Genomic DNA, 14,971 nt, shown 5'->3' on the forward strand with positions numbered 1-14,971 from the left:
GGGACAGCAACCATAACTGCAGTTAAAAAGTTCACTTTCTCCCTCACGGGTTTCCAAAGCCCTGAACAATTTTCTTCTATAACTTTGGGTTGATCAATAATCATGAGCGAATTTGGTAAGGGAGTGAGTAGCTGAGTGTAACTGACCTGACACACCCACTGAACAAAAAATGGAAGTGTCAAAAAGAAATCTAACTTAGCAACTGAATAAAATAGGTACCTGATTGAAATAACCACTGAGTTGATGTATAATCGATTAAAAATCCTTCAAGACTGTCCCAATCCCAAAATAACTATATTCCAATGACAGAAATCAGTCCAAAAGTAAAAGATTAAAAAAAAAGCAGCAATAATACACATAGGCGCAGGAGTGGCTGTGTGGTAAGTAGCTTGCTTACCAACCACAAGGTTCCGGGTTCAGTCCCACTGCGTGGCACCTTGGGCAAGTGTCTTCTACTATAGCCTCGGGCCGACCAAAGACTTGTGAGTGGATTTGGTAGACGGAAACTGAAAGAAGCCTGTCGTATATATGTATGTGTGTATATGTTTGTGTGTCTGTGTTTGTCCCCCCCAACTTCGCTTGACAACCGATGGTGGTGTGTTTACGTCCCCCGTAACTTGGCGGTTCGGCAAAAGAGACCGATAGAATAAGTACTAGGCTTACAAAGAATAAGTCCTGCGGTCGATTTGCTCGACTAAAGGCGGTGCTCCAGCATGGCAGCAGTCAAATGACTGAAAGGAATAAAGGAGTAAATACAACTTTTTCCTTTACTATAGGCACAAAGCCTAAAACGGTGGTGGGGGAGGAGGCTAGTCTATTAGACTGACCAAAGTGCTCAACTAGTTATTATTTTATCGACCCTGAAACGATGAAAGGCAAAATCAACCTCAGCGGATTCTGAATCCAGAATGCAAAGACAGAATAAATGCTACTGAGCATTTTGTCCAACGTGCAAACAATTCTGCCGGCTCACTGACTTCACACTAAAATTTAATTGGTCAATTATATCTCTGTCCATTGTAATCATAAACAATATATTATGAAGTGGATCATGAGTTCAGTGTTTTAAGATTCCTAACACTTCATTGTCATCATTCAATGTCCACATTTCCATGCTTGCATGATTCAAGCAGAATTTGCTGAGGGGAAATTTTCTTCAGCCAGATGCCTCACCCATTTACAAGCAAGCTGTGTTCTCCAGTTGATCTCCACAGAGGACTGGAAGCAATCAACTTCGCTTATATGACAATGATGCTCGTCTACAACTATCATGTGATGTCTAGACAAAAGTAAACACACACACACATCATCATCATCATTTAATGTTCATTTTCCATGGGGGGTATAGGTTCAATGGTTTGACAGGAGTTGTCTAATCAGAGGTCTGTGCCAAACTGTTGTCTGCTTTGGCATGGTTTCTATGGCTGGACACCCTTCCTAATACCAACCACTTTAGCCAGACATGACCAGCTTCTTTCAGTTTCCATCTACCAAATCCACAAGTTCTGGTTAACTGGATTATAATAAAAGACACTTGCCCAAGATGACATGCAGTGGGACCAAACCCATGAGTTTTTGTGGTTGGGAAGAAAGCTTGTTAACCACACAGCCACATCTGCCCCAAACAGCTATTCTTTGAATAATGGCAGTTAATGATAACATAAATAGGAGAAAGTCTTATGTAGTCACCAATGGGTTCTACCAAGCTTCAGTATAAAGTGGCACTCCATCGGTTACGACGACGAGAGTTCCAGTTGATCTGATCAATGGAACAGCCGGCTCATAAAATTAATGTGTAAGTGGCTGAACATTCCACAGACACGCACACCTTAACATAGTCCTCAAGGAGATTCAGAGTGACAGGTACAACTCATTTTTGTCACCTGAGTGGACTGGAACAGCATGAAATAAAGTGCCTTGCTCAAGGACACAATACACCACCGGGAATCGACCTTACAGTCATGAACCGATTACCCCTAACCACTAAGCCATGCGCTTTCATTCAGTATCAAGTATTTGACAGGGATTCCCAATCTTCCTACCCAAAATTTCCTTTGCTACACAGATCAACATCCATTATCCTTTCTATCTTTTGATATTACTCACAAGAAGGGGCAATATTAAATGGAATATTGAAGGGTGTACTAAATATCAAAGCATGAACAACCTTTCTCAAGAAGCAAGCCACTTCAGACAAGACTAACCATCAGGCAGGTCACACTACTAAAAAAATTCAAGATAATTTTTCTTTAGGGATTGTCACAGGGGCAGCAGTTTGTCCATAACTGCTATAAATGAAGCCCCGTAATGTTTATGATTTCAGTCAAGAGAAAAGGACTGTGTCTATGACATTACAAGATCCTTCAAGACTGGCCAAATTGATACAGCTGATGTTTGGCTTGAGCAATTCCCCAGTGAGCAGAGCCCACTTTGAGAACCATTAGTGTAGAAGATGACCCAAATGCTTTATGTCCAAGAACTGTATATAAACTGTTTTGAAGCTGTTTAAGTACCTTATTTTCCAGCATACAAGTCAACATAGTACACAGCAGAAACATGGAGTGTAACCATTCAAACATTGTCTCTATCTTTCCTAATCCTGCTGCATTACACATGGAATTTTTGGTCCTCAAAACCCACCTTGATGTATAAGTTGACATACTTTTTATTTTTGCTGTATGCTAGAGAATTTAATAACTGCTGTATGCTAGAGAATTTAATAACTGCTGTATGCTAGAAAATTTAATAACTGCTGTATGCTAGAGAATTTAATAACTGCTTAGTTAAAAGAGATTCACAAAATGAGCTGAACCAGCTCAAAAGGATCGATTCAGACCACAGTCAAAGAAGTAGAGACATGTAACTTTAAAACTCTCTTGATCAGCCTGTGGTTAAGTATCAGTCTAATTCCTTGATCTTTCATGTAGGATTGAATACAGAAATATAAACTTCACAGCAATCCAATTTCTGATTTGCTGTTCTCATGATAGAATAAAAAAAATCTTCAGCAAAATAGTTCCAAAGAAAGTTGACTGAAATAGTAGTTAAGGGTTGAGCTGAACCTTTGTAAGGAGTTATCTTAGTTTCTGTAGAGTTTTACATCACAGTCTGTAAAATTGTCCACGGGAATGATCACATAAAAACCTTAAACCCTGTGGCAGGGTTCAGTCTTTGGTTTCTTTTGTTCTAAACATCTCTTGCATCCTACCATATGTTTTATGATGCCTTCTTTTTCAACTTTTGCAATATGATGATACCCCTCTTACATATTGCAAATATTACAAAACAGATTAACAATAACTTAATATATTTCATGCATGAAGCATTAAAAACAAGTAAATTTGCTATGAAGTTAATAGCAATGACTTAATATTTTCATTTCCAGGCAAATAAAATAAAGGAGACAATATACATGTTTCAGTATTATTCTGACATCATCAGCAAAGCATAGTCTTCATTCTCTACTTGAAGTAGTGAATGAAGAAACACTAACTAAAATGTACAAGTTTGTACATTAGTTGGTGTGGGGGAAATAGCACTGTTTACAAGCTAAACAATTCAGAGATACCATCTATATTAGTGTTTCATTCATTGCCAAAGTGAAAAATTATAGATCACTTACATCCCACTATTTTAAACATATATACTAGTATAATAATGGAGATGATTATGATTAATGGTGTCAGCAAATTAAATTATCTTCCAGGACATTTAAACGCAATAGTGATTAGTTTAGTGAACTGAGACAACAGCTATCTTAAGATTTCTGTTTGTAATAATTGGCATTCCTAGACTGAATACTGATAACCAAATGTTAAAAAAAAAAATTCAACGAAACCTTGCAAACAAATAACCTTCAAAACTTGGATATTCATAAACCGCAATTTTATGAAACTGGAAAAAGAGACATTACACTCAAATATTAATAGGGAAAACTGAACTTATAAACCATTAAGTCAGAGGCGAGCACTTTATACTCGAAGCAGCTATGTTCTCATTCAATATAATTGAAGCAAGCGCTATTATTAGCTATTATGCAAGTATTGGTATATTCCCGATTTAAAGACCGGTATATCCTTAAGATCTGCTTACAAAACCTAAAAGCAGCTGCAGTTAACATTTATGATTATTAAATGGCATATTATTTCAGGTGAAAATTGTTTTCAACAATTCTTTCTAGTAAAAGCTGTTTCTTTTACATTTTGTACATAAAATTTAACGATTATTCAACAATTGTTGATTTGATAAAGAATATTTTTCACTCATACGCGTAAAATATCTGTGTGTAGTTTTTTGTTTTCACATTTAGTCGGCAAAACTAGTCTTATCCATTCATCTAATTTTGTACCATTTCATACAATGAAAAAAAGTATTTTATAATGCAAAAACAATTTCTACTGCGCATCCGTATCACTCCCTGAGAGCTGTGCATGACAAATCGAGCAGCAAAAACATCTTTTTTTAACGCAGATAAGCTAATTTTTCTTTACACGAAACATTTTAATACATAGATGTACACACAGACGAGAAAAGATACTTTATACCAGAGAGGGAGAAAGCGAGGGAGAGAGAGAGGCGGACAAATATACTTCAGGAAATTTCGTTTTATAATTTCTGCCATGAACACACATACACACACACAAACCTATAAAAAAAAAAAAGTGGGTGAGTTACCAATTTCCTTAACTCAAAACCCATGTTAGAAACAGCCAACTAGCTAGCTAGCCACAAACAGAAGAGAAAAATGACACAAAGTGTGAAGATAGGGGGTGGGGAGTAGTAGTGAAATAACAATAGGAGAAGTGAGGAGGAGAAAAAAAAAATTGATGGAATATGTATAGACACGGGGGGTGGGGGTGGAAGAGAACAAAACGAGGAAGGTGGAGAACGAGAGAGAAAGGAGATGGGAACAATAACCTTTATTTCTTATTTCCTTCCTTCCTACTGTCTTTCCGTGACACTGTGAGGTCAAATTTATTTTTGTGTTTTTTGGTAGTTTTTTTTTTTATGCATCTCAAACCACCCATGATAGATACCATTAGCTACCTCCCTACACACACATGTATATATATATGTATATATATAATTAAACTGTTTTGGAAGTGTAAATATATATATATTTCCAAAACATGGTTCAGTACGTTTTATACACTTTCTTTCGCATACCTCCCTCGTAAACCAAAGCACTCGTTTATTACATAATTATTTTTCTTATCCGACCTGATTGGTTGACAAGTCTCATTCGCAATGTCTTTTTCTTATATCTAAAAGAAAAAAAAAGTGTTTATACTCGACGAAACCAAACTGTAGTAAATGCTAAGGCATGGGAAGGAATTAACTAAGAGATGTTATTGCAAAGAATGTTGTAATGTGACACGAACAAATTCAAAGACTCAGTCTTCAGTGAATACGTAAGTGCTGAAAATAACTTGCCCAAAATTAATAATAATAAACAAATCACTGCAATCACATTGCTTATACTTACAACGCATGTCTTAACTCTCCACACCCATTTACACGTCTAACACCAGACTGCACCACTTTCTTTCTCTTTCTCTCACACACACACATACACACACACGAAAATACTTTCAAATATACGCGAGATACATTCCTAAATGTTTGTCTTTTACGTCATTAGACGAGCGGAACCAGGCGGAGTGAAAGAGAAAGTAAAAGCGCGCGCACACAATAAACAATATACTTACACACACGTATGTATACATACACAATAAACAATAACACGCACATAACAAGAACAATGTAAAAGCCATACACTAATGCGTACACATACGCACACAACACGAACACAATGTATATCGAGTACGATAAAAAGTACAGGCACTAAACACATGTGTGACACGAATAAGCGAACACAATTGCAACAATCATAAAAAGGGAGATGTGAGGTGACAGTAGAAGGGAATTGTTTCGTAAACAATGTTTCATAGCTGATACTAATATCCACTATGGGTACTACCAAAGCTATCGATAATATCGATGATAAAGTATTATTTTCATTGCTGCTGGAGTGTGGAGGGTAGCAGAAACGGTGGAGTGTCGGACTTGTGTTTAGTTTTACGCCCCATTACATTTAAAATACCATCGGGATTGACAGTCTTGATTTCTTCTACGATCGATTAAGTAAATAAATATAAATACCAGTCATGTACTGGTCGGTTCAATCTTCTAATGTCCGCTGCATCCGTCACCCTGGTGGCAAATGAACATTTACTTTTTTCTTTTTTTTTTTACTATCATAATCGTTAATACTGTTGTGACGAAATGATACCGCCCGCAGTCTTAAGTACTTTCTGTAGAGGTACGCTAAAAGTGTCACGTGAATAATATGATATTTTAAATGGTCCCAAAGCTGCTATGACAGCTCAAAAGTGCCAGTCCTTATTTCTGGTTTCATCATGTTAAACAGAAGGCATTGCTTTAGCCACCTTGGATAAAGCGCCAATCTATCGAAGACAAATTTTGTTAGCACTTCGTTAAACTTACGTACACTGCTTTAAAAAACAATGAAATGCCTGGAACAAAATTGAACCCAAGACTTTCAAAGCTAGTAATGCAACACTTTATTCATTTGGTTATTTCTTATAACATCTCCTTGGGTAAAATAGGAACCTGTCCCTTTTCTGTTACATTTAGAAACATACGAACGAAATAATGAATTCTTGCTTAAGTATAAAACTGGGTTTAAAAAAAAAAATTTTAATGGATAGGATCATATGCAACTAAACTGACACCTTCGTTACGGCGTTCATTTGACTGACATTGCAGAGATAATAGGCAATTTTCAAACCTACCAGATTCGAAGTCGAAACGTAGAGACGCGAAACTAAATGTTGCAAAGTATTTAGTGTGGCGCTATGCCGTTTCCGTCAACTTTATAATCCATATAAATAATTTACTGATGTTCTCGACGCACCGATACCGTGTAGCCTGAGCAGACTTTGATTCAAAATATCTAAAAAGTTTGGAGCCGCAAATGTTATTCGCCTAAATACCTCTAGCGCCGACTCAAGTTTTTTTGGGTTTTTTTTTTAACTCATCCAGGAGTGGAGGCAATAAAATAGCGATAGTAACAGATTAGGGGTTGATTAAAATTATATTGCTTCCTCTACAGTAATTAGTACAATACTAAAGTAAATTAATAATTTCTTACACTGGAGTGAATTCGGAGATTGCGGACGCGACTTGTCTAGAACTACTACGCTCAAATGATAATTAAAAGTACTAAGTCTTCAGAAAATAAATATAACTGATTAAATCTACCTCTATATACTAGCCCATCTATCTTCGATCTTAGAAAGATGAATGACAGTCGATTTCAAGTAAGATTTGAACTCTGAACCCCTAACTAACGCAACTTTTACTAACATTCCATATGAGGATTGGATGATGTACGCACCAGCAGCCCCGACCTTTGTTGACTGAAATAATAATGTCACCAGTCATTGCTAATATCAACAAATATAATGACCCTCTTAATATCAATAACAGCCTCATCAATATTATCCTAATTCGAAACTAGAGCATCAAAAAGGAAATAAATAATGAGAAAATGAAGCAGAATGCAAGTTAAATTGGAAAACACACGCTTGCGTGTGTACGTAAAAAATGAAAAGAAAGACTAAAATATTGCCGCACGCAAGATAATGAGAGAAATCCCTGACACCAGAACCGCCCTCAACTCGGAAAAATGCTCTTTTTTTCCCTACTCTCTCCTCATCCTAATATATAACACGAAACTAAAGAGTTGAAATATTCACCCACGCTATATTAATATACCTGCCACTCAACATCAGGATTTGGCCTCTCCTCCACTCACTCTCTTTGACACTTTGCTAATAGTTAGCTTTTGCCAACTACAATAACAACAGTAGCAAGAAGAAAACAGTTCTAAACAACCAAAACACTACTATTGTAGCAATTACTATTGTTTCTCCTGCTGCTGCTGCAGTAGCGACTGTCAGACAGACAGCGATTCTAATCTCCCACCCAGTAGCCTTCCGACCCAAGTCCGAATTTATGGTTAAGACCAAAGTTGATAGAATTCTCCTTAGCAATCGACAATACTACTCTATGAAACGTCGAGAAGAAAGAAAGAAAAAAACCCTCCTTTTCGCCACCTCTCCCCTCTTTTTTATTTTATTATTTCAACCATTCGAACTAGATTTCATTATTTAGATAAGTGTGCACATTATTATAGTTTATATCTCTTAGGTATGTCACTTGCACGCGTAAAATGCTAAATGCGTTTTAAAGAGTAAGACTCGAGCTAATATAGCTGTTTGGCAGTCTCAGAATAGCTGTGTGTGCGGATATAACACTAAATTTATGCGTGTATATGTAAGTATTCATAAAGACATGCATTTGTGCATGTATAGCTATGCAAATGCAGGAACAAGTGCCTATAATATGTGCAGGCATTCTCGTGTATCTGTGTGTGTGTGTGCGATATACTAGTGCCTCGACTTCGAATACGAAAAAATAGAGGGAGGAGAAACAGTATTTGTAATTTTCGCTAATTATTGGCTTAAACTATATAGAAAGTAAGAATAGAAAAGCAATACACACAATTATAACACAATTTCATTATAAACAGAGTTTTTATTGTCACATGCGCACATTATATAAATATATATATATATATACATCATTTATACACATGCATATGCATATATACTCACACCATCCCTAAACACGCAATTGAAATATGGATCAAGGGGGGGAGGAGAGGAGACTGTGTGTATGAGCGCGCGTGCGAATTTATGTGTGTGCATGATACGTGTGGATGCGCGCGCGTCTGCGCCCGACTTGTTTCTCTACATTTTTTTTCTTTTATTAAAAGCTTTTTTCTTTCTTTCTTTCTTTCTTTTTTTTTAATTCTGCAGCAGTAACAGAAGTAGTAGTAGTAGTAGTAGTAGTAGTAGCAATGGCAGCGCGAACCAGTGGCACTGAAGGGAAAAGGGGATGGAAGGTTGAAAGTGTGGAGGGGAAAGTCGTTTAAAATATATTTTCTTGGCTGCAGCTTAGTAGACAAATAGCAAACACATCCACATCGATGACAGTTGACACACACTGGTTAAGGCGAAGAGAGTTTGGGGATGGCGTATGATAGAGAGATGCAGTGAGTGAGAAAAAAAATGGGAAGCTAACTCCATGATCGATATAAATTTCACCGTAATCAAAAACTAATGAATAAATCGGAATATATATATATATATATATATATATATATATATATATATATATATATATATACATACATATATATATATATATATACACACACACAACAGCAAAAGAGAAATAGCATAAAAAACATTCCCTCGCCACTGCGCGAATGAAACCTCATCACACTAAAATAATGATGATGGAGTTAATGTGTTCTTAACCTGGCTTTAATATTATTTATATAATAGTATTGGTTAAATAGGCGATGATAGTTCATTATAGTAATGATGTGATAGTAGTAATAGTAGTAGTGTGAGATGGCTGATATAAAATGATTTAATTCGATATTCTCCTTAGTTCCTCAACAATTTATTATAATTTGTGTCCACTTTTAAATTCACCGCCTCCCCCACTGCTCGCAAAAAGAAGAATTCTTAGCGAGAGTACAAACGTCTGTATATATATATATATTACCGTGTGTATAAAAGTATACGTTCTTTTGTCCTTTTTATTTATTTTATATATAGCATCCTCACCCTTTCCTGTTTCACTTTTTTTTTTCGTGGCATAACAGCTTAAAGACAAGAAATTCTGTTAGCTTTCATGCATAACATATCAACAAAGAAGTATCTTTTTGCTTGGCGTTGCGTTCAAAATATTTGTTTCTTCTTAAATATAAAAGAAAGATTAAAATTTGGAAACTAAAGTGAGAAAGAAAAAAAAACATTTAAAAAGAACGAAACTCTATAATCAAATGTGATAAATTCGCGAACACGCACAATATATATATATATATATATATATATATATATATATATATATATATATAATGGCACTTCGCTATGCGTATTAATAATGTATTTGAAGTCCAAACAAGAAAAAAAAACGGATATGTAAAATATAGCTGACAGCTGATATCCTGACTTAAACTTCTGTAGTAGTCTTGTAGTTTTCTTTTTAGAAAGAATAACTGAACTGTATATGTATGCTTTAATTATTATGCATGGTACTACTATAATACTATGTTCTATCTATGTTTGTAATAGTACTCGCTCTCCCTCATCCTGCAAATCTTATATCATTTGTCTTTTTTTCTTTTTCGTTCTCCCACCACCACCACCACCACCTTTCTGTCTCTTGTGATGCAGGATTTTTTTTTCTTCTTTTTCTCTCTATTTCCATTCTTCATCCATCTCACTTTCCTTCTGCTTCCCTTTCACTTCGCCTCGTTCTCGAAATCCTTGTAACATCTTGGATGTTACGCACAAGAGACATTAACAATTCTAACATTCTCTCCCCCACCTCACCCACCGACTTTCTCTTTTAGATAATAATATATACACATATATACATACATATACGTATGCGAAAAGTTAATGAAAACCTCACCATACACTCACATATGTATATACAAATAAGCATAGTTCTCTAATTTATGAAAGTGCCCTGAATAAATATTTTCTTTACCAAAATAGTAAAATTTTTTTAATTTCATATATAAAAAAAAATCAGATTTCATTTATAAAAAAAATGAAAATTTCATTTAAAAATTTAAAATTCCATTTATAAAAAATATCCAAATAAAAATTTTAAATTCCATTTATAAAAAATATCCAAATAAAAATTTTAATTGCTAGATAAAAGTATACACATATAGATCCTAATTTTAAAATAGTCAATATTTAAAATTGTCACATACCTATATTATAAATTGAATTAAATTGAACAAATATTTTCGTAAGCTTTGCTTGCAGAAGTAAAAGTTTATTATTATTAGCATCATCATCATTATTATTATTGGTAGTAGTAAATGGAAAAACAATAAAAAATTAAAAGAACACAACTACATCCTCATTAAAAAAATAAAAGCAAGTAAGGAAAAGACATAAAAGATGACAATCGTGAAAAAAGAAACGAGGATTTTTTAAAAAAGCACACAAAACAGAAAATGTTGAAATGAAAAGTAAGCGAGCGAAAAAAAATTATTTTTCTTCAATTCAAACCCGCACCTTTGTATTGGAAGCAAGGAAAAAAAAGCTTTCCCTGACTGAAAGTAAAAATGTGACCGGCGATAAAAAGCAAAGGTCGATTACTGCCAAAAGAAACAGATTTTTTTTTTTTTTTAACTTCAACAATTATCAGGTGTGAACCTAATTTACATTCATTATATTTTTTTTTAGTCTATCCCTCTTTGTCTCTCAATATGATTAAAAAAATAACTCATCTTTTCATAACCGCTAAGAAAAAGTGATCACAATAAGCGGCGACAGAAAAGACTAGAGAAAAAAAAAAAAAAAAAGAAAATTTCTTTTTTGAGAGATTTTAACTTTTTTTTCCCCCTTTGCTTTTAATTTCTTCTGAGTGCGTTACTTCTTCCTGAGAAATAATCAACCTTAAATACTTTTACTTTTGCTACGATTAGCTATATTAACATATGATCGGAAAGAACAACAAAAAAAGAAACAACCTTTCTTCACTTTCTGTTTCTCTGAATAGTTTTATTTCATTATAATTTTAATTATTTATAAGAAACGTTTCTCTACTTTGAAATAAAGCTCAGCGTTTTGCCTCGCTTTTAACTTATTTCTTGTTAAATACATTTTTATTAGTCTCTTTATTTATGAAATAAAACAAAGTAAAAAGTGTTTTGCTAATTTTTTTTTTCCACCTTTCTAGAAAGTAGAAAACGGTTGTGGTTTCCAATGTTTTAGCTATCGGAAAGTGCTTTTTCTTTCTTTTCTTTTCTGCCGTTTTCTTGTAAAATAAAATAAAGCAAATAGTGGGTAGTATAGCTTAAGTAGACCGCTTTTACAATCCAGCTTTCTTTCTAACTATTTCTTTCTTCTAATAAACACTAGTGAAACGATTTTCGAAGAAAACTAGAATTCTACCTACCAAATAAGAGGGAATAATTTTTTATACTTTTTTTTCTATTTGGTACTTTTTTTTAAGGTTTTCTTTTCATTTTATTTAGTTGCTTTTTCAAAGCTGAAAACGGAAAAAATTCGATACGAAACAAGTCTAAAAAAAACTCGCAGTTTATTTAAAAGTAGATAACAAACATTGATATTTGCACATATTATAAAATAAAATTAATGTTGGAAATTTAATCGTGCTAAAATAACTATAAAAACGTGCTTACCTATGCTTTCTGCTTACTAAAACGCCATTGAACTTGAATACACAGCAACCAACAGAAAACAAACAACGGGGGGAACCTTGTAATGGCCCATGCGTTGGCTTTTACTATTCTCTTTAATGAGCACCCTCCCACTTTTCGCTGAAACGTGTTGAATCACGGAACGAAAGAAAAGCGCAATACACACTTGATATATATATATATATATATGTATGTATGTATATAAATGTATGTATATATATACATACACATACATATATACAAACATATATAAACGATGAACGTTCACGAAATAGTGACTAGTTTTGTTTTTTTTATTTAAATTTCTTCATTTCATTATCTATCATTCATTTAACAAAATAAACTAAAAAATTGTTATCATGTATGTGTGTGTGTCTGTGTGTGTGTGTGTGTGTTTAAAGAATTTTGCAAAAAAAAAATCATTCTTGAAAGAAAATATAATTTGGAATAACACACAGAAAAAAAAACAAACATGAAGTTTTCATACAACGTAACTTTTTCCCATTTATTTCTTTAGTTATATATTTATTTCAATTTTCTGTAGACAAAGGGGAAAAATATAAATAATACATCGTAAAAAAATTAGTGATATAAATACATGCGCACGCTTATATACACACTTATATAAAATAAATTCATACGCACGCCCGTTTAAATGGCTAGAAATATTGAGCGAAAAATTTCACGTTCTTGTTTTTAATTCTCAAACAACACTTCAAAATTTCTGAAATCCTTTTTATTTCACTTAGATTCTATAATAATTTTTTTTTTGTTAATTGTCCATGAAAATTAATGAGTTTTCCATTTATTGTTTGGCTATTTTCCTTTTTTTATAATTAAAACGGAAAAGTGGGGAGTGACGTATATAAATAGAACAGCAGCTGTTCAATTTATTTGACATACATTGTCGTAAAACTTAATACAAGAGATCGAATAAAATTGTTTTGCAATACGGCAACATCCGGAAACTTAGTGTCGCTTTTTTTCTGTGCGCGTATATATATAAATATACATACATATAAATATATTCTTATAAATTTGCATTTATTTATGTATATATATATGTGTGTGTGTGTATATATATATATATGTATATATATATATATATATATATATGTATATATATATATATATATATATATGTATATATATATATATATATATGTATATATATATATATATATATATATATATATATATATATATATATATATATATATATATATATATGTATATATATATATATATATATATATATATATATATATATATATATATATGTTATTCCAACAAAATATATTTTGTTATAGACATAATGTGCATATATATATATATATATATGTGTGTGTGTGTATGTATGTATGTGTGTGTGTATACACATTTAAGGAATAAATTAATCTATAATAGTTACTCCCACAAAATATGTGTTTGTATGGATGCATGTAGGTATGTGTATTATATATGCATATAGCTGTGTGGTAAGAAGTTTGCTTCTCAACTACAAGCCTTGTGACTGCTTTTGGTAGATGGAAACTGGAAGAATCCCGTTGTATATATGTATGTATGTGTGTGTGCATGTATCTTTGTGCCTGTGTTTTGTCCCTCCCCCCCACAGCTTGACAAGTGGTGTTGGTTTGTTTACATTCCATTACATTGCAGTTCAGCAAAAGAGATTGATACAGTAAGTACCAGGATTAAAAAAACAAATACTGGGGTTGATTCGTTTGATCAAAATTCTTCAAGATAGTGCCCCAGCATGGCCACAGTCTAATGACTGAAATACATAAAAGAAAGAAATAAGATATTATATACAAGAGTTGGGTAAAATAATGAAAATACCACATTTTATTTAGCTATCTTTTCTATTGACTAAATAGCAAATTAAAAGCTATTTTTGTCTATGTATGTGTGTGTTCACATGCATTGTGTATGCCTTATGATTCATGATAAAGTTTTCTCTTTTCTTCTTTTCTTTTTGTTTCTGCATATATATCTAAATAACTTAAAAAGTGAGACCTTTCCAATTTCCAATGGGAACAAATTGTTGGAGCATAGATGGCTGGAACTTCATTCACTAAAATTGGTGACTTGTTTAATGTGCCAAGAAATACGGTCTCTAAAATTATGTTGGCATTCCAAAACCAATGTAAAACTAGCACTAGCAAGCATAATTCTGGCAGAAGACATAACTCACAGAGAGGCTCCAGAATAACTAGGTGTATTGTGCCTAAAAACGATTGTACTATGGTAGCAAAAGTGTTAAAAATGTTCATTGTGAGCTTTATAAAGTTGAATACCATTAAGCAGTTCCAATTGCTGAACCTTTCCTATCATCCATCAAGTTTGATAAGCACAAAATATGGTGTCTAGACTATCAGGAGTAGTCAATGGCTCAATGGAACAATGTCATCTCTGATGAATCAGCATTTCCTTTTGTTTCTACTTCAGATTGAGTTTATGTCTGGAGACAGCCCAAAGAAGCTTTCAACTCTATTTGACTGCTACCATGAAGCAAAGAGATGACTCTTGATGATTTGGACAGCCATTTCACAGAATTTTTCTGGTTCTTTAGTTCTACATAATGAAGTTAATGCCAAAGCACATTTTGGCTGATCATGTCCA

The 14,971-nt window shown here is 33.4% G+C and overlaps 1 protein-coding gene across 11 annotated transcripts in view; it reads right to left on the minus strand.

The window, feature by feature from the left end:
- LOC106874968 (lethal(3)malignant brain tumor-like protein 3) overlaps positions 1 to 12,391 on the minus strand; it is a 93,244-nt gene extending 80,853 nt beyond the window's left edge. For 4 of the 11 annotated variants that reach the window (XM_089362312.1, XM_089362300.1, XM_089362318.1 and 1 more), the window contains exon 1: positions 12,332 to 12,391. The gene's annotated coding sequence lies outside the window, so the exon portion shown is untranslated. Of the gene's footprint in view, positions 1 to 5,485; positions 5,560 to 6,162; positions 6,339 to 12,331 lie in introns of those variants that run through there. The other 7 variants (XM_089362315.1, XM_089362304.1, XM_089362311.1 and 4 more) reach the window with 6 other exon arrangements.
- Positions 12,392 to 14,971: the final 2,580 nt, after the last annotated feature.

The sequence above is a fragment of the Octopus bimaculoides genome, chromosome 14, assembly GCF_046866305.1.
Source record: "Octopus bimaculoides isolate indiv1 chromosome 14, ASM4686630v1, whole genome shotgun sequence".
Taxonomy (NCBI): domain Eukaryota; kingdom Metazoa; phylum Mollusca; class Cephalopoda; order Octopoda; family Octopodidae; genus Octopus; species Octopus bimaculoides.